The sequence below is a fragment of the Mobula birostris genome, chromosome 20 (assembly GCF_030028105.1).
Source record: "Mobula birostris isolate sMobBir1 chromosome 20, sMobBir1.hap1, whole genome shotgun sequence".
Classification (NCBI taxonomy): domain Eukaryota; kingdom Metazoa; phylum Chordata; class Chondrichthyes; order Myliobatiformes; family Myliobatidae; genus Mobula; species Mobula birostris.
Genome location: NC_092389.1, coordinates 57,971,959 through 57,990,392, shown reverse-complemented (window position 1 = coordinate 57,990,392; position 18,434 = coordinate 57,971,959). Strand labels below are relative to the sequence as shown.

The window sequence follows — 18,434 nt, the reverse complement described above, 5'->3', positions numbered from 1 at the left end:
TATTGTCATTTCTTAATGCATACATGCATTAAGAAATGATACAATGTTTCCCTGGATTGATCTCACAGAAAACAGGACAGACCAAGACTAACACTGACAGAACCACATAATTATAACATATAGTTACAGCAGTGCAAAGCAATACCACAATTTGATGAAAAAAGTCCATGGGCACAGTAAAAAAAAAGTCTCAAAGTCCCGAGTCGATCGACTCCCTAGTCCCCGATAGCAGGAGGCAAAAGGGAGAAACTCCCTGCCATAAACCTCCAGGCACCGTCAACTTGCCGATACTTTGGAAGCAGCCGACCACAGCCGACACTGAGTCCATCCGTCCGAAAACTCCGAGCTTCCGACCAGACTGTCCGATACAGCCTCCCGAGCGCCATCCTCTGCCGACGCCTTCGACCTCACCCCGGCTGCTGAAACACGCAAAGCCGAGGATTTCGGGGCCTTCAGCTCCGGAGATTCCAGTTACCACACAGTAGCAGCGGCAGCGAAGCGGGCATTTCAGAAGTTTTCCAGATGTTTCTCCGTACGCTCACGTCTGCCTCCATCAAATCAGAATTGTGCACCGTCCCCTACTTGACAGATAACAGGCATCATCACCGAAGTGGCCGCGCGCGCTGCTGTGGCGCTGCCATCCTCTCCCCCTTCCGGGAGGATTTATATTAAGCTTTTCGGTACAACAGAGACAAAACACCTCAGAAGGATATTGATACTCTGCAACGGCAATATTGGAATTAACTCTCAGATTATAACATAGTCATCGCCTTTATATTTTGCAAATATGTGGATAACCCCACGCTCTAGTTTATCAACCCTGTACCATAGCCAGAACAACCAGATCCACAAATCCCTCTCATCGTCTCCATTACTAATCCACTCAGTTCGCCTCTGCAACCTTTTCAATGCAAACTCATCCTCAAACGTCCCTGCACTATCTCCAGTACAATCATATCCCACATCCCCTCTGAACTCTCTCAAATACAATCACACTCAATCCCCTCTGCACCCTCTCAAATACAGTCACAACCGGTCCCCTCTGAAATCTCTGAAATACAATCACAGACAATCCCCTCTGCACTCTCTCAAATACAATCACTGCCAATCCCTTCTGAACTGTCTCAAATACAATCACAGACAATCCCCTCTGCACTATCTCAAATACAATCACACTCAATCCCCTCTGCACTCTCTCAAATACAATCACTGCCAATCCCTTCTGAACTGTCTCAAATACAATCACAGACAATCCCCTCTGCACTATTTCAAATACAATCACAGCCAATCCCCTCTGCACTCTCTCAAATACAATCACAGACAATCCCCTCTGCACTATCTCAAATACAATCACAGACAATCCCCTCTGCACTCTCTCAAATACAATCACAGACAATCACCTTTGCATTCTTTGAAATACAGACACACCTCAATACCTTCGGCACCCTCCAATATAATCACATCCAAAATCCCCTCAACAACCTCTCTACAATACTGACACTCCCGATACGATACCCTCTGCACTTTGTCCTGGACAATCACATTCCAATTCTTTCTCCAACTTCTCCAGTACAATCACATCCCCATCCATTCTACCCTCTCCCATAGAACCACTTCATTAATGCCCTCTTTATCGTCTGCAGTGCAATCACACCCACAATCCCCTCGGCGTCTTCTCCAACGTAATCTCACGCTCAATCCCCTTTTGCGCTTTGTGCAATACAATCACATCCCAAACACCGCTGCATCCACTCCATTACAACAACACCCTATCTCTTCCATACCCTCTCCAATATTATCACATCCCAATAACCTGAGCATGCTCTTCAATTAAATTACTCTCCTAATCACCTCTGCCCTCTCTCCAATGTAGTCACACCCGCAATCCTCTCTGCATTCTCTCCAAAACAAGCGGTGATTGATAAGATGGTGGCCTATGGTAGAAGAAGACGTTATTAACTTCCTTTCTGCATTTTTACTCATAGAGTGGAACTGCACGTGCATGTAAGGAGAGCCGCACCTTAGGCCACGAACCTGTCCATCAGCCCTGCTGCGGACCACTCGTGCAAAGAAGAGACCAGTGTGCTGCACGACAGCAGGACTATGTGAGTACATGTAGGAGGGGACTATGTTAAACACAAATGTGCTTGGTTTCCTAAAATTTACTCCTTCTACCTCAGACCACAAACTTATCAATCACAACCTCAGTATCCTCTGGACCCTAACCCATACAACGACAACCAAATTCTCCTCGGCACCTTTTGCAACATAATCACGCACTCAATGCGCTCTACACTGTTTACCATGCAACAACACCCCAATCGCCTCTGTACTTTGTCCTATGCAATTACATTCCAATATCCCTATGTACTCTCTGCTGTACAATCACAAACAATCCCTCATGCACCCTCGCCAGTACAATCACAAACCCCATCCCTTCTGGAACCTAACTGATAAACCCACACTCCTAATACCCCCGTCTCTACTCTCTGCGAAGGCTGAGAAAAATCCATCTCTCTCTCCCCATCCTCGCCACATTCTGTAGAGGTTGTATTGAGAGCATCGTGGGCAGCTGCATCACTGCCTGGTTCAGAAATTGCACCATCTCTGGTCGGAAGACCCTGCAACGGATAGAGATGTCAGCTGAGAAGATCTCTTCCCACCATTAGAGACATTTACACCACACGCTGCATCCGTAAAGCAAACAGTATTATGAAGGACCCCACGCACCCCTCATATAAACTCTTTTCCCTCCTGCCATCTGGAAAAAGGCACCAAAGTATTCGGGCTCTCACGACCAGACTATGTAACTGTTTCTTCCCCCAAGCCATCAGACTCCTCAGTACCCAGAGCCTGGACTGACGCCAGCCTACCGCCCTCTACTGTACCCACTGTCCTGTTTATTATTTATTATTATTTACTGTAGTGCCTGCACTGTTTTGTGCACTTTATGCAATCCTTGAGAGGTCTGTCGCCTAGTGTAGTTTTTGTGTTTCTTCTTACGTAGATCTGTGTAATTTGTGTATTGTTTCATGTAGCACCATGGTCCTGGAAAATGTGGTCTCGTTTTTACTATGCCCTGTTCCAGCAGTTATGGTTGAAATGAGAATAAAAAGTGAACTGACTTGACTTGACAAATCACGCAGGATCGACCCAAACAGGGGGTCTCGGGTGAGCTCACACCTCAATCTCACACGTTTGTGGGGCCAGAGATGGTCTTCCCCAGACTTAGGTAGCCGAACAGAAACTGGGTATTTCACCGTTATCTACCTATTGCAGCGAGCTCACTCTGACCGGGATGATGGTGGTGGCATTCTGGGAATCACATTAAAAAAAAAAAAAATTCTCCAGTGCTTTCAATTCAATCCAGCCACGTCATCTGCGCAAGACGCTGCAAAGGATGGGCGCAGACAAATTCACTATCTCCTGGATTACTGGCTTCCTGACTGATATACCCCAGTTTGTACCGCTGGGTGGTTCTCTGCCTGAGGTGAAGGTGAGTGACACTGGAGCCCCACAAGGGACTGTCCTGTCTCCCTTTCTGTTCACACTGAACACCTCAGACTTTCAGTGCGACTCTGAGTCTGGCCACTCGCAGAAGTTCTCTGATGACTCTGCGGTAGCTGGATGCATCAGAGATGGACAGATCGTTAAGAGCACCAAATTTCTTAGTGTTCATCTGGCAGAGAATCTCACCCGGTCCCTCAACACCAGCTCCATAGCAAAGAAAACCCAGCAGCGTCTTTACTTTCTGTGAAGGCTGAGAAAAGTCCATCTCCCAACCCCGATCCTCACCACATTCTACAGAGGTTGTATTGAGAGCATCCTGAGCAGCTGCATCACTGCCTGGTTCGGAAATTGAACCATCTCGGATCGCAAGACCCTGCAGCGGATAGTGAAGTCAGCTGAGAAGATCATCGGGGTCTCTCTTCCCGCTATTACAGACATTTACACCACACGCTGCATCCGTAAAGCAAACAGCATTATGAAGGACCCCACGCACCCCTCATACAAACTCTTCTCCCTCCTGCCATCTGGAGAAAGGTACCAAAGCATTCAGGCTCTCACGACTAGACTATGTAACAGTTTCTTCCCCCAATCCATCAGACTCCTCAATACCCAGAGCCTGGACTGACACCCACGTACTGCCCTCTACTGTGCATATAGTCTTCTTTATTATTTACTGTAATGCCTGCACCGTTTTGTGCACTTTATGCGGTCCTGGGTAGGTCTGTAGTCAAGTGTAGTTCTGTGTTTTTTTTTTTGTAGTTCAGTGTAATTTTTGTATTGTTCATGTAGCACCATGGTCCTGAAAAACATTGTCTCGTTTTTACTGTGTACTGTACCAGCAGTTATGGTCTAAATGACAATAAAACGTGACTTGACTTGACTTGATGTTCTCCAGTATAATCACACGCCTGATCCCCTCTGCACTGTGTACAAGACAATCGCATCCCAATCACTTTGTCCTATACAATCACATTCCAATTCCCTCTGCACCTTCTCCAGTACAATCACATCCAAAACCATTCTGCAGCCTCTCCCATACAACCACCTCCCTAATCTCCACTGCATCCTCTCCAAGTTCCTTTAATTAATTAAATTAACTTAGGAGTAGGTAATGGTGACAGCAGTTAGGACAATCGAGTGCTCCATATGCAGTATGTGGGAAGTCAGTGACAGCCCAAAATTCCCTGATGACTACACCTGTAAAAGATGCACCCAGCTGCAGCTCCTGACAATCCGAATTAGGGAATTGGAACTGGAGCTGGATGAACTTCGGGTCATTCGTGAGGTAGAGGAAGAAATAGACAGGAGTTTAAGGGAAATAAACACCCCTAAAAGTCAGGAGGCAGGACGCTGGGTGACTGTCAGGAAAGGGAAGAGGAGTAGACAGAATGAGCAGAGCACCCCTGTGACCGTTCCCATCAATAATAAGTATGCAGTTTGGATACTGTTGGTGGGGATGACCCACCAGGGACATGTAGTGGTCACGTCTCTGGCACCGAGACTGGACCCTCAGCTCAGAAAGGAAGGAGGGAAAAGAGGAGAGCAGTAGTGATAGGGGATTCCATAGTTAGGGGGACAGATAAGCGGTTCTGTGGGAGAGATCGAGAATCCCGGATGGTCTGTTGCCTCCCTGGTGCCAGGGTCCGCGATATTTCGTATCGCGATCTCAGTACCCTCAGGAGGGAGGGTGAGCAGCCAGATGTCGTGGTCCATGCAGTGAGCAATGACGTGGATAGGCAGGAGGATGAGGTCTTGCAAAGAGAGTACAGTGTAGGGAGCTAGGTGCAAAGTTGAAGGACAGGCCATCCAGGGTTGCAATCTCAGGATTGCTACCCGTGCCACGTGCTAGTGAGGTTAGAAATAGGAAGATAATGCAGCTAAATACGTGGCTAAGGAGATGGCGCAGGAGGGAGAGCTTCATGTTTGCAGACAATTGGGCTTTGTCCCAGGGATGGTGAGACCTGTTACGACGGGACGGTTTGCACCTGAACTGGAGGGGGCCGAACATCCTTGCGGGTAGGTTTGCTAGTTCTGCTCAGAGGGGTTTAAACTAGATTTGTAGGGGAAGGGTGTTGGAGCAGATAGTGTTAGAGCAGATAGTGAGGTGGAGGAGGATAAAGGTCATGCGAGGACTGCATATATAGACAGTATTCAAAGGTTTGTACATGATAGAAGTGCTCTCAGGTGCATCTATTTTAATGTAAGGAGTATTGTAGGTAAAGCAGATTAGTTTAGGGCGTGGATTGACACGTGGGATTACGACATTATTGCCATTAGTGAGACATGGTCGCAAGAGGGGCAGGACTAATAGCTTAATGCTCCGGGGTTCCGTTGTTTCAGAGGTGACAGAGGGGGAGGGATGAAAGGGGGAGGAGTGGCATTACTAGTCAGGGAGAATATCACAGCTGTGCGTATACAGGACAGCCCGGAGGGCTTGTCTACAGAGGCCATATGGGTGGAGCTGAGGAAAGGGAAAGATGTGACCACACTAATAGGGTTGTATTATAGACCGCCCAATAGTCAGAGAGAATTGGAGGAGCAAATCTGTAGAGAGATAGCAGACCGATGTAAGAAACAGAAGGTTGTAATAGTAGGGGATTTTAACTTTCTACATATTGACTGGGATTCCCATACTGCGAAAGGGTTAGATGGCGTGGTGTTTGTCAAATGTGTTCAGGAAAGTTTTCTAAATCAATATATAGAGTTACCAACGAGAGAGGATGCAATGCTTGATCTCCTATTAGGGAACTAGACAGGTCAGAAGTATGTGTAGGCAAAAATTTTGCGTCTAGTGACCATAATGTCATTAGTTTCAAGTTAATTATGGATAAGGATAAGCCTGGTTCACGAGTTAAGGTTGTAAACTGGAAAGGGGCTAAATTTGAGGAGTTGAGAACAGATCTATGAAGAGTGGATTGGGATAAAGCTGTTTTATGGCAAGGATATGTTTAATATTTATTCTAGGCATTCAAAGGCGAAATTTTGGGATTGCAGAGTTTGCTTGTTCCTGCCAGGATTAAAGACAAAGTTAACAGGCATAGGGAATATTAGTTTTCAAGGTATGTTGTCGATCTGGTTAAGTAAAAGAGAGAGGTGTATAGCAGGTATTGGCAACAAGGAACAGATGAGGTACTTGTAGAATATAGAAAATGTAAGAAAATACTAAAGAGGGAGATCAGGAATGCAAAAAGGAGACATGAGGTTGCTCTGGCAGATAATGTGAAGGTAAACCCTAAAGGTTTCTACAAGTACATTAAGAGCAGAAGGATAGTAAGGGACAAAATTTGTCCCCTTAGTGGCCGTCTATGTGTCGAGCCTCACGAGACGGGAGAGATCTTAAACATTTTTTTTTGCATTAGTATTTACTCTGGAAACTGGCATAGTGTAGGTGGAAGGACGGGAAACAAGCAGCAGTGTAATAAAACATTTAGAGATTTTTAAGAGAAGGAGGTGTTTTCTGCCTTACGGCGAATAAAGGTAGATAAATCCCTGGGGCCTGATATTTCCTCGGACCTTGAGAGAGATTAGTGTAGAAATTGCAGGGGCCCTGGCAGAAATATTTAAGATGTCCTCAGCCACGGGTATGGTGCCGAAGGTTTGGAGGGTAGCTCATGTTGTTCCGTTGTTTAAAAAAGGCTCCAAAAGTAAAACTGGTAATTACAGGCCGGTGAGCCTGACATCGGTAGCAGGTAAATTACTGGAAGGTGTTTTGAGAGATCGGATACACAAGTATTTGAACAGCCAAGATCCGATTAACTATAGTCAGCTGGCTGTATGCGTGGTAGATTGTGTTTAACGATTCTTGCAGAGTTTCCCGAGGAGGTTACCAAGAAGGTAGATGAAGGAAAGGCTATGGATGATGTCTACGTGGACTTTACTAAGGCTTTTGACAAGGTCTCACATGGGAGGTTAGATCAGAATGTTCAGACACTAGGTATCCATGGAGAGGTTGTAAACTGGATTCAAAATTGGCTGTGTGGGAGAAGACAGAGAGTGGTAGTGGATGATTGCTTCTCAGACTGGAGGCCTGTGACTAGTGGTGTGCCTCAGGGATCTGTGCTGGGACCATTGTTGTTTGTTGTCTATATCAATGATCTAGATAATAATGTGGTAAATTTGGATCAGCAAGTTTGCTGATGACACTAAGATTGGAGGTTTTGGACAGCGAGCAAGGCTTTCAAAGGTTGCAGAGGGATCTGGACCAACTGGAAAAATGGGCCAGAAAATGGCAGATGGAATTTAATGCAGACAAGTGTGAGGTGTTGCATTTTGGAAGGACAATCAAGGTTGGACATACAAAGTAAATGGTAGGGCACTGAGGAGTGCGGAGGAACAAAGGGATCTGGGAGTTCAGATACATAATTCCCTGAAAGTCGTTTCACACGTAGACAGGGTTGTAAAGAAGGCTTTTGGCATCCTGGCATTCACAAATCAAAGTTCTGAGTATAGTAGTTGGGATCTTATGGTAAGGTTGTATAAGACATTGGTGAGGCCAAATTTAGAGTATTGTGTGCAGTTCTGATCACCTAACTACAGTAAGATTGAAAGAGTGCAGAGAGGATTTACTAGGATGTTGCCGTGTCTTCAGGAGTTGAGTTACAGGGAAAGATTGAACCGGTTAGGACCTTATTCCTTGGAGCGTGGAAGAATGAGGGGAGATTTGATAGAGGTTTACAAAATGATGAGGGGTAAAGATAGATAAATGCGAGAAGGCTCTTTCCACTTAGATAAGGAGAGATACCTACGAGAGGACATGGCTTTAAGGTGAAAGGGGAAAGGTTTAGGGGGAACATTAGGAGGAACTTCTTCACTCAGAGCGTGCTGGGAGTGTGGAACGAGCTGCCATCTGACGTGGCAAAGGAGGGCTCACTCTTAAGTTTTAAGAATAAATTGGATAGATACATGGGTGGGAGAGGTCTAGAGTGTCATGGACTGAGTGCAGGTCAATAGTACTAGCGGAATAAAGTTTTAGCACAGACTAGAAGGACCGAATGGCCTGTTTTCTGAGCTGTAGTGTTCTATGGTCCTATGGTTCTAATGTGTAGGTGTACCCCTGATTTGGGGTTAGATTATATTATTAGATTATGAGGACACGCAGTCCTCTTTTACTGTCATCTAGTAATGCATTCATTAAGAAATGATACATTGTTCCTCCATAATGACATCACAGAAACACGACAAACCGACTGAAAAACTGACAAAACCCACAAAATTATAACATATAGCTACAACAGTGCAACGCAATACCGTAATTTAATGAAGAACAGACCATGGGCATGGTTAAAAAAACAGTCTCATAGTCTCTCGAAAGTCCCATCATCTCTCGCAGACGGTAGAAGGGAGAAACTCTCCCTGCCATGAGCTTCCAGCGCCGCAAACTTGCCGATGCAGCATCCTGGAAGCACCCGATCACAGCCGACTCTGAGTCCGTCCGAAAACTCCGAGCCTCCGACCAGCCCTCCGACACCGAGCACCGAGACCCATCTCTGCCGAGCGCTTCGACCCCGGCCCCGGCAACAGGCAATGGGCAAAGCCGAGGATTTGGGGCCTTCCCCTCCGGAGATTCTCCATCGCACAGTAGCAGCGGCAACGAAGCAGGCATTTCAGAAGTTTCTACAGGTATTCATCCGTGCTTCTCACTTATGTCTCCATCAAATCAGGATTGCGCACGGCCCCTAGTTAACACATACGATATCATTCGGAGCGGCCGCGCGCGCTGCGTCGCGCCGCCATCTTCTCCTACAACCCACCCCCCCCCACCCCCAGGATTTGGGGATGTGCGAATATTTCGGAGTTTGCCAGCGAATGTGTGAGTACACAGGTATTTTGGGGTGTCAGTTGCTTTGGGGTGCACACTCATTTGAAAGTTGAATGAGGATTTTCCGGTGAGCAGAGAGTTATGGGTGTACACTGATTTGCAGATCTATGGAGAGTTGGGTGTGTTGACGGATTCGGGGGTGAACAATGACTTTGAGGAGCTGTTGGATTTGGAGGTGTTTCGAATCTCCAGGTTGTTTCGTTTATAGTTAAACGCGATACGAACTTTACCATCTGTACTTTTTAAAATGGAAGCAGCCATTCTGTGAACTGTTTGAAATAATTCATTGCTGGGATAGGCTAATGTGCATGTGGGAGAATCAGTGGGTTCGGATGCGCAAAGGATTCGGGGGTGCAGACGGATTTGAGAATATGCGCTCATTTAGGAGTGTTTTGGAGAATATGGGGAATGTACATGGATTTGGGAATGTGGACAGGAATGGGTGTTTGCCAGCTAATGTTGGGGGTGCATGCGGATTGGGGGCAAACATTAACTCAGAGATGCACACGGATTTCTGAGAACATTTGAGTGTGTGGAGAGATTTGGGAATGCCGGCGGATTTCAGGGTGCATACGGATTTTGGGGGTTCGGTGGTTTTGGAGCGTACATTCGGGGTGTGTATGTATTTCAGGGTTCTGAGGATTTGGAGGTGTGACGACTATCAGACTTGTTTTGTTTAGAGATAATACTAATAAATGCATTTTGAACGTTGAAGTTTGTTCTTGCTATTTTCTAAGATGGAGACGGCCGTTTTGTGAACTATTTGAAATGATTTTGCTCTGAGGTGATCCAATATGCAAGTGTGTCTGCTGATTTGGAGCTCTGACGAATCTCAAGGTTGTTTCATTTGTACATAGATTAATAATGAATGCAATTTGAATTTTGACCTCTGTTCTTGATTTTTATGGTTCAGGCAGCCATTTTGTGAAGTGTTTGAAACGAGAGGTCGGGAGCATGTGCAGTTTACGGAGACAGAGGGGAAGGGACTGAACCGAGGGGATAAATTGAACTGGATGTCTATGGATACGTGTAGAGGCAGGCCGGGTCAGGCAGAAACAATGGGTTGATCCACACAGAGACACGGAAACACGCTACACAGAACGGCAGTTCCTTATCCGCCTCTCCAGCTCTCCGCCGTGTTCCTTAACACACAGGTGGTGATATGATTAAAACAGACTCAACCCCCTACTAGACTGCTGAGCTTTATGGCCATGTATTAGGGTTAAGGGTGGGTCCTGGTGAGCACGGAAATGTTCTGACTGTGACTGAGTCACTGACGATGTTGGAGGGTTTTGTGGATATGAAAGTGTTTATGCATCATCACAAACAGATCCCTTCCTTAGAGTCCCCCAAGCACAAATTATTCCACGCGTTTATAGTCTCAAGGTGAATAGTAACAGTAGGTGATTCAATACAATTTCACAAGCTATTAATACATAATTTACTTCAATATTCTGTGTCTCTCAAATGGCTCTATCACAGTACATACCTACTGTGGAAGCACATTTAATTGATAAGGCATCGCGGAAGGTTCAGTCACATTTTGGCACAAACTAATGCACACGAATAGTACAAACATTATATCAGTTAATTCTTTAATCGCAATCTGTCACCACAGAGATTGCACCTGCCTGACGAAATTGGTTTGTAAATAATTTAAAAACAGTTATTTTTAACTCTGTTGAAATGTGTTCCTGAGGAGTCGCTAAGTGGTATTAAAAACCCCAGGTATGTGCTGGCTTAACATTTCATTCCGAGAGATCGCCTGTAGCACAGGGAGACAAATCACTGGACAGAGAAAACGTCTGCAATGTTGAATAGTTACTACAGTGTGCAGAAAATATTGTACGTGTCCATTGCCGTCATTGGAGCTCCTGGTGAGTGAGCAGAACAATTCATGTTTGGTATTTCTGTGCGTTAACCCATGTGAATCTGTTTATGATCATTTGACAAGCTTCTAACTTGATGATAATTATACAAATATCCGTCAGAGATATTGATCCTGTCAGTTCAACACTCTGACATTTCATATTTAATGACAAGCGGAACTAAACTCCTGTCTGTCATCTAACTCACGGGATCGACTCGGACGTTGCTCTTGCCTTCAATGCCACCTTATCCGGAGTTGTGTCGGTGTGGGGACAGGAAGCTCTCCCGTAAGCTGTGACTGGGATGGGTTTACATTGTGAAGTTCACTGTTTCTGAGTTATTGATCAGAGAGAACCCCTGGTCCTGTATTTCATGTCTCCCTGTGGAGTCTGTCACAGTCGGATCTCACTGCCTGTCGGTCAATAATTGGGTCTGATCACCTGAACCACTGTCCACGGATCTGCTGACGATAGTTATCGAATTGAACTGCGCTGCGGAATTAATCCATTAACGGAGCCACTCAGTCTCAGGTTACTAAGTTGTTCCTGCTTTCCCTCTGAGACGCGTCGTAAACTGGGGCACCGCTTCGTCCTGTAGAACAGTCTCGGCACAACACCAAAGCTTGTTCAATTCCATGTTTGCTGCCTGACCTACTGAGCCCTCCAGTATTTTGTCTGTGTTGCTCCCCTGTGTCTCCCTTCTCGGCCCCATCAGATGCTGAGTTTCCGGAGACCTGGTCAGTCACGGTTAAATCAGTGAAACCGGCCCCGTCAGCGACTGGAATCGGGATCAGCACCGATCGTTGTTGTTCATGCAGATCGATTTTATCCCCGACGATTCTGCACACATTGTCTTATCTCCGCACTGAAGAAGGCAGGTCAGAGACAGTGTGACCCGTGTCTGATGTTAGATTAGCAGCCGTTCACAGACTCCAGCACTCCTGACCTTTAGCTGAAACCCTATTCCTTGAGGAACGTGTTCAGTAATGCTCAGTGTCTCTCTCTCCCTCCCCCGTCCCCGTCTTTCACCCCCTCTCCCGCCCCTCCCGCCTCCCCCACACACAGTGAATTTAGTGGCGATTGTGATCCTGCCCCGGGGAAAGTGCGGCCTCTCTACCTGCACCACTCGCTACCTGGTGGCCATGGCAGCGGCCGATCTACTGACCATCGTCACCGAGGTCATTTTGTCTCAAATCAATGAGTATTACTTCCCGATGAATTTTCTGGACATCACGCCTGTGTGCAGTGTTATCGATGTACTGAAGTGCACAGCCACAGACTGTTCTGTCTGGTTCACCGTCACTTTCACCTTTGATCGGTTTGTCGCCATTTGCTGCCAGAAACTGAAAACAAAATATTGCACCGGGAAAACTGCGGCTGTGGTTCTGACAACAACCGGCGTACTGTCTTGTCTGAAAAAACATCCCCCGGTTCTTCACACGGGAACCCAGCATGATAATCGACAATATACCTTGGTTCTGTGTACTCATGGACAGGTATTTCGCTGACCCCGGCTGGGTAGTATATGACTGGCTTGATACAGTTTTAAATCCATTCCTTCCTTTCACAGTGATCCTGCTGCTCAACGCTCTGACCGTCAGGCACATTTTAGTGGCCAGTCGGGTCCGTAAGGGGCTGAAGGGTCAGAGCAAGGGGGAGAACCGCAGTGACCCGGAGATGGAGAGCAGGAGGAGGTCTGTGGTTTTACTCTTCACTCTCTCCGGCAGCTTCATCCTCCTGTGGATGACAGTGGTGGTAAATGTCATGTATTATCAGGTCTTAGGGAAAAGATTCAATTTCAATGATTCTGAATGGATCTTTAACTACGTCGGGATTTTGCTGAGTGATTTCAACTGCTGCACAAACACATTTATTTACGCGGTGACTCGGTCAAAATTCAGGGAGCAGATAATTAGTGCGGTGAAATATTCTGTCCCCTCCGTGCTTCAATTCATGAATAAAACCGCGTCCTGAGCACAAGACGGAGGTGGCCACAATTTCTGCAGTCGGGACGCCAGCTCCTCATATTCACTGCCTGATCTCCGAGTTGTTATTCCGGGACTGACTGTCCCATCGTCTGGCAAGTCTGGAACATTAGGATAGTCTGTTTCTGGGGAGGGTCAAAACACTGTCCTGGACTCGTCAGATATCAGTCAACGAACTACACTGGAATGCCACCAACTGATTGGTCAATGGATATGCCCATCTATCCCCAATCCCGCCCACCAACCTCACAGTCCGACTTTACCACAAGACAGCGGGAGTTCTAGTCTTATGCTGGTTGGCTAATCCAATGTCAAACACACCAGTTTCCGCCTAGCTTTTAAATGATTGTCTAACATGAATGAATGGGGCGGGCTTTGGATACATGTCGGTTGACGCTCCGACTTAATGCGCATTCCCGCCACTAACTGGACTGGAATATGGTGCAGAGAAATGGGAAATAAAACCCTCGTACTTATTTTTTTTCTAATGAAAGCTAAATTACCCCCCCCCAAAAAAAATCCTATAGATTGTACAAAATGAAATCCAATAGAGTGAATCGAGTTAAACTCATTCCCACAACTAAAATGAAAGATATCCACCCTCAACGATTGTAATTAAATCTGCATTTGATTTCCATCTACTTGATCAGCTTCACCCTGAAACAGTGTGTGTTGAAATGCTTCATAATGACAAAATCTACACAGCCCAGTATGAAGTTTTCAAACACAACGTAGGGAATAATTCTTTATAGTATGGCCAATTCAGGTCGTATCACTATAATTCCTTCCCTTCTTGTTTGTAGCCACTTCTTCCATGAACCCAACACTGTTCGATATCTGTAAAGGTGCCTCCCCTTGTGCCCAGTGTCCCACTAGATTTCCCATAAACCCCTCATTCTTAACCCTGCAAACCCTGAAACAGGTTCTGATTTGCAACGTGGAAGGTCTTTATCCACAGTCGAACTCTTAACAGCTTTTGTGACTAAACAGTCAACCCGCTCATTCCCTTCAGTACCTCCATGTGTGGAGACCCCTCAGAAGAAAATGTATAATCCAATACTTTGCGTATGAAATAATGTTTGATGAGTTTCCAACAGTAACTCTGACCGACTGCTAGTGTCCAGCTAGTCCCAGACTGACCAATCCGTTTTAAAATTCATCAAAACCGAAAACAACATCTGAACAAATTACAACTTTACATGGACGAATTTCCTCCAAACACTATAGGTCTAGAATGATGGCCACATATTCTGCAGTTTTTACACATAAATGGTCGGTAAGCTGTTTCTTTATCGTTACCTTTAATCCGGGCACAACAAACACCATCATCCCCAGTTAAATTGCCTTTTGATTCCTCTGCAACAATGGTTAACATATCAAAATAATTGTCTTTAATATATTGATGAACCAGCAGATCCTCAGGCATAACAGAGTCCTTGTACTTTATTAAAATGTGAGACCTAAAATCAAGTAGTCACAGACAGAACAAAGTGACGTTTCAGAGAACGTGACAGTGCGGTATATTGCATAATCCAACAATCCCATCTTCCCAGCCTGATTAGGTCCCAGCCACCTAAACAGGAAAACACTTTGCGTATAATGTTCCCAATAGTCCTCGAACACAACTTTAACCGGAAGATCATTTCTCTGCCTCCTCAAATTAATCCTATGCTAGCGTAACTGCAATATCTGCAATTCTGATGATAGTTCTGCCATTTCAGCCAGTAAAACCGAAACAGGAGACGACCTTACTGCACCACCATACAATCTTAAAGCCTGTTTTTCTGTCACATTCAAGTAGTTTAGAGTTGAAAATGAAGCCCCACAGCCACAGTAAAGAACAGATCTAATGAAACCAATTTAATTCCCTGGTTCATATTTTCACTGTTATACTGTATGTATTTCATTCAGCAGTTCGGTAAGAGCAGTCTGTTTTGCTTTCAGCCTGTCTGGCTTATTGCTGAAGATAAGGGATGATGAGAAATGTGTGGCATCCAATTAGGATGGGAGAACTTTGGGGACGTTTTCCTTTCTGTTGAACACTGAGGTCGGGCCTGGGGCTTTTTTCGGGGGGAGATGGAGAAAGAAGACGCTGGATAGAACAGGTCGTAGGATTTGACCCAGTGTGGGACCGGGATTCGACGAAGCCAGGGTCCGAGATCGATTTATAATCAGTGAATATGGTGAAACTTTGAGCTCCAACTTGTGTACATTTCTATTTGTTTTTCTTTACTAACCCTTTAGTTAAGTTCAGATTCATAAATATACTTCCTTTAATCGTATGCAGGGTACTGTCCGTCATTTCGTGGCACTAATTTGTGACGGGTAGCAAATTACACACATCCACACAAACTGGGGTCCGGGGCTGGAAGCCATCTCGGTCTCGCGAGTCTGGCGCTACTTATTCTAGTCCAGTGTCTTCCCCGGACTTTCGCAGCCGACGAAACCAGAGTGTTTCATCGTCGGGGTCTCGTCGGGGATCGATTTCGTTGGATGTTGTGTGATAGCCCTGAGCATTGATCCAGTGGGTTGTGTGTTTAAGTCTGTGCTAAACTACTGTCCGGTAAAACGATTACGGTGTGAGGCTGTGGATGCTGCAGGGGTTGATCAGTGGTGCGAATCCACAGGGTTACCGGTACCGAATACGTGAGTATTGACTGGGGGAAACATTCGTACCCGGACGAGTTGTTAATTCGAACTTTAAACACCGTTAGAGCAGCAGAGCCTCGCTATCAAAAGCCGAGAATGTTCTCAGGAGCGAGACCCACACTCGAGGGGGAAGAGAAGTATCGGACTCGGGCAGAGCGGACCGCTCAGATGCTGGGTGAGTGGCAGTGCCGTGATGACGTAGAAAGACAGCGATTGGTTGAAAGTTTGAGGGGGCCGGCTGCTGACATGGTGAGATCTGTAAACACACTGAGCCCGTTAGCCACTTCTACGCGCTACGTGTAAGCGCTATAGAAAATGTGTTTGGCACAACCGGAAGCCCGATGGAACTTAGGAACTTAGAAAATGTTTCAGGATAAGGGAGAGAAACTTTCTGTCTATATTTTTCGACTTGAGATACAGCTGGGTTGCTTGTGGCGCAGACGGACCATTCAAAACAGCGGAGGTGAATCAGTTAAGATAGGCTCAAATAGCGAGAGGCGCACAGTCACAGGACACAAACGCTAGTGGTCTCCGGCTCTCTGGTAAGTCGCTCCCCACTCCGTTGCTTGTTGAGCTGATCAGAGAAGTCAGAGAGGAGGATAATGCTTCGGAGCCATGGTGGTGTTGGGGTGGAGCTGTACCGTCCTCGGTCGTAGTCCCCTGCGCTGAAGTGACCATTGATAGCCTACCCCGGGGAGGGGTAAAGGACCACATGGCAGAGTTGAGAATTCAGATGTCCCAGTTGTCATCTGTGGGTGCGCTTCCCCCCCACACCAAACGATAGAGCTGATAGCGAGGCTGACCACCTTAAGGGACGGACTATGCAGAGCGCTGCTGGTGGCCGGGCTCCCCCGAGGACAGCGGCCGGTATTTTCTGTTTTAACTGTGGTGGAGGAACACTTCAGGCGGGAGTATGAATGACGGGAAACCTCGAAGAGAGTGAGCCCCCGGGTACCTAAGCGAGAGAGAGGCGTCGGGAAACTTAGAAGAGACCCAGTGAGGGAATAGTCTGGCGTCTCGGGGGAACGCGTTCCCAGAAATATATCAAGGAACACCCTGAGGCAAAAATAAACTAGTCCTGAAGGCTTAGTGGGGTCCAGCTCCAGTGAATCTTTACGGCTAGAGGGTATTTACGCTAGACCCACACCTGACACAGGCTCGGAGGTCACCTTGCTGTATTTGACGCATTTACCATCAACGCCACTCAGTGCACTAGAGATCTGGGGGCTTAGTGAGGGGTGATTATTTGTCATTGAAGTTGGAGTTCTCGGAGACAGATGTGGGAGCGGCTGAGGTCCTTGCACATTACCGCTAGTTTGTCCGGACCTGTTCATCAGGGCGACTTTCAATTCTTGTGGGGACAAACACTCCTGTTGTGCGGAGGCTAATGCAAGGCTGCACGGAGAGAGCTTTGAGAAAACATTGTCAATTCACCAGGGGTTTCGAACTGCGTGGCCGCTCTGGGCCGGGTAATGAGCTTGGACGAGAGACTGTGTGGTTCATCCGGTCAAAACCAATCGTGTGACGGCCTGGGTAAGTAGCGAGAGTGATGGGAAACCCCTAATTCCCAGAATACCTGAGGCCGAGGCCCTCTTGGTGGATGCTCCGGAAGACCACGAAGAGAAGTCAGGCTGACCTGCCGGGGTGCTGGTGAGACCTGAACTGCAGAAGCCCTCGGTTATACAGCTGAGCAGGATGGCAGTGACTGTCAGGGACACAATGAAGAGGAAGGTCACCACGAAGAGAAGTCAGGCTGACCTGCTGGGGTGCTGGTGAGACCTGAACTGCAGAAGCCCTCGGTTCTACAGGTGAACAGGATGGCAGTGACTGTCAGGGACACAATGAAGAGGAAGGTCACCTTCAAGCGGGAGATGACCCGGCGCACCTCTTCTCGGTAACGGGAATGTCTACTGCCCCTGCGAGACGAGCCAGGGAGAAACTCTGTTCGAAAGGAGGGAAAGGTGAATGCTGAGTCATTCACCTTTGGGAATCCCCGGTACCTGTGGGTTGGAAGAGGAAGCTGATACAGAAGATGTTGAAACTGGAAGGTATCTTTTCTACTGGTGAGTTCGATGTGGGTTGTTCCACGAACACTCGCCACACTCTCCGGGTGACCCAGATCACCCCCATTGAGATAAACGTCGCGGCGACTGGCCCCTGCAGAGGTGGAAGACGTTCGGCAGCATTTGTGAAATCTGAAGGAAGCTCGGATCATCTGCAACCCTCAAGTTCGTGAACGTCTAGGGGAAAACAACTTCTGGCCCCGCCAAAGTGAGAAATCATCGGCAAGTTCGTGAACGTCTAGGGGAAAACAACTTCTGGCCCCGCCAAAGTGAGAAATCACGTTTGCGTGGATGCCGTGTAATGTACCGCCCAGTCACAAACCCCCAACGCAAAATATCAGACAGTGCATCCTATGCAATTACATGGTTGTACTTTATGAATCTTAATCTGAATATAGGGTTAGTAATGAAAGTCAAAGAGAGCCCGTTTCAAAGAAAAGTCAAAAGTACACGTTGCAGCTCATTCAGTCCCCATTCTTCCACCATCGCTGACCGTCGGGCTCTCAGATCGCAGTCCACCCCGTCCGGTAATCTACCAGCT

At 46.8% G+C, this 18,434-nt stretch overlaps 1 protein-coding gene and 1 pseudogene across 1 annotated transcript in view; one reads left to right on the top strand and one right to left on the bottom strand.

Annotated features, from left to right (window-relative positions):
• LOC140185003 (uncharacterized) overlaps nt 1–18,434 on the bottom strand; it is a 147,670-nt gene that overhangs the window by 117,585 nt on the left and 11,651 nt on the right. The window lies entirely within an intron of this gene.
• Nucleotides 12,339–13,170, top strand: LOC140185347 (probable G-protein coupled receptor 139; annotated as a pseudogene).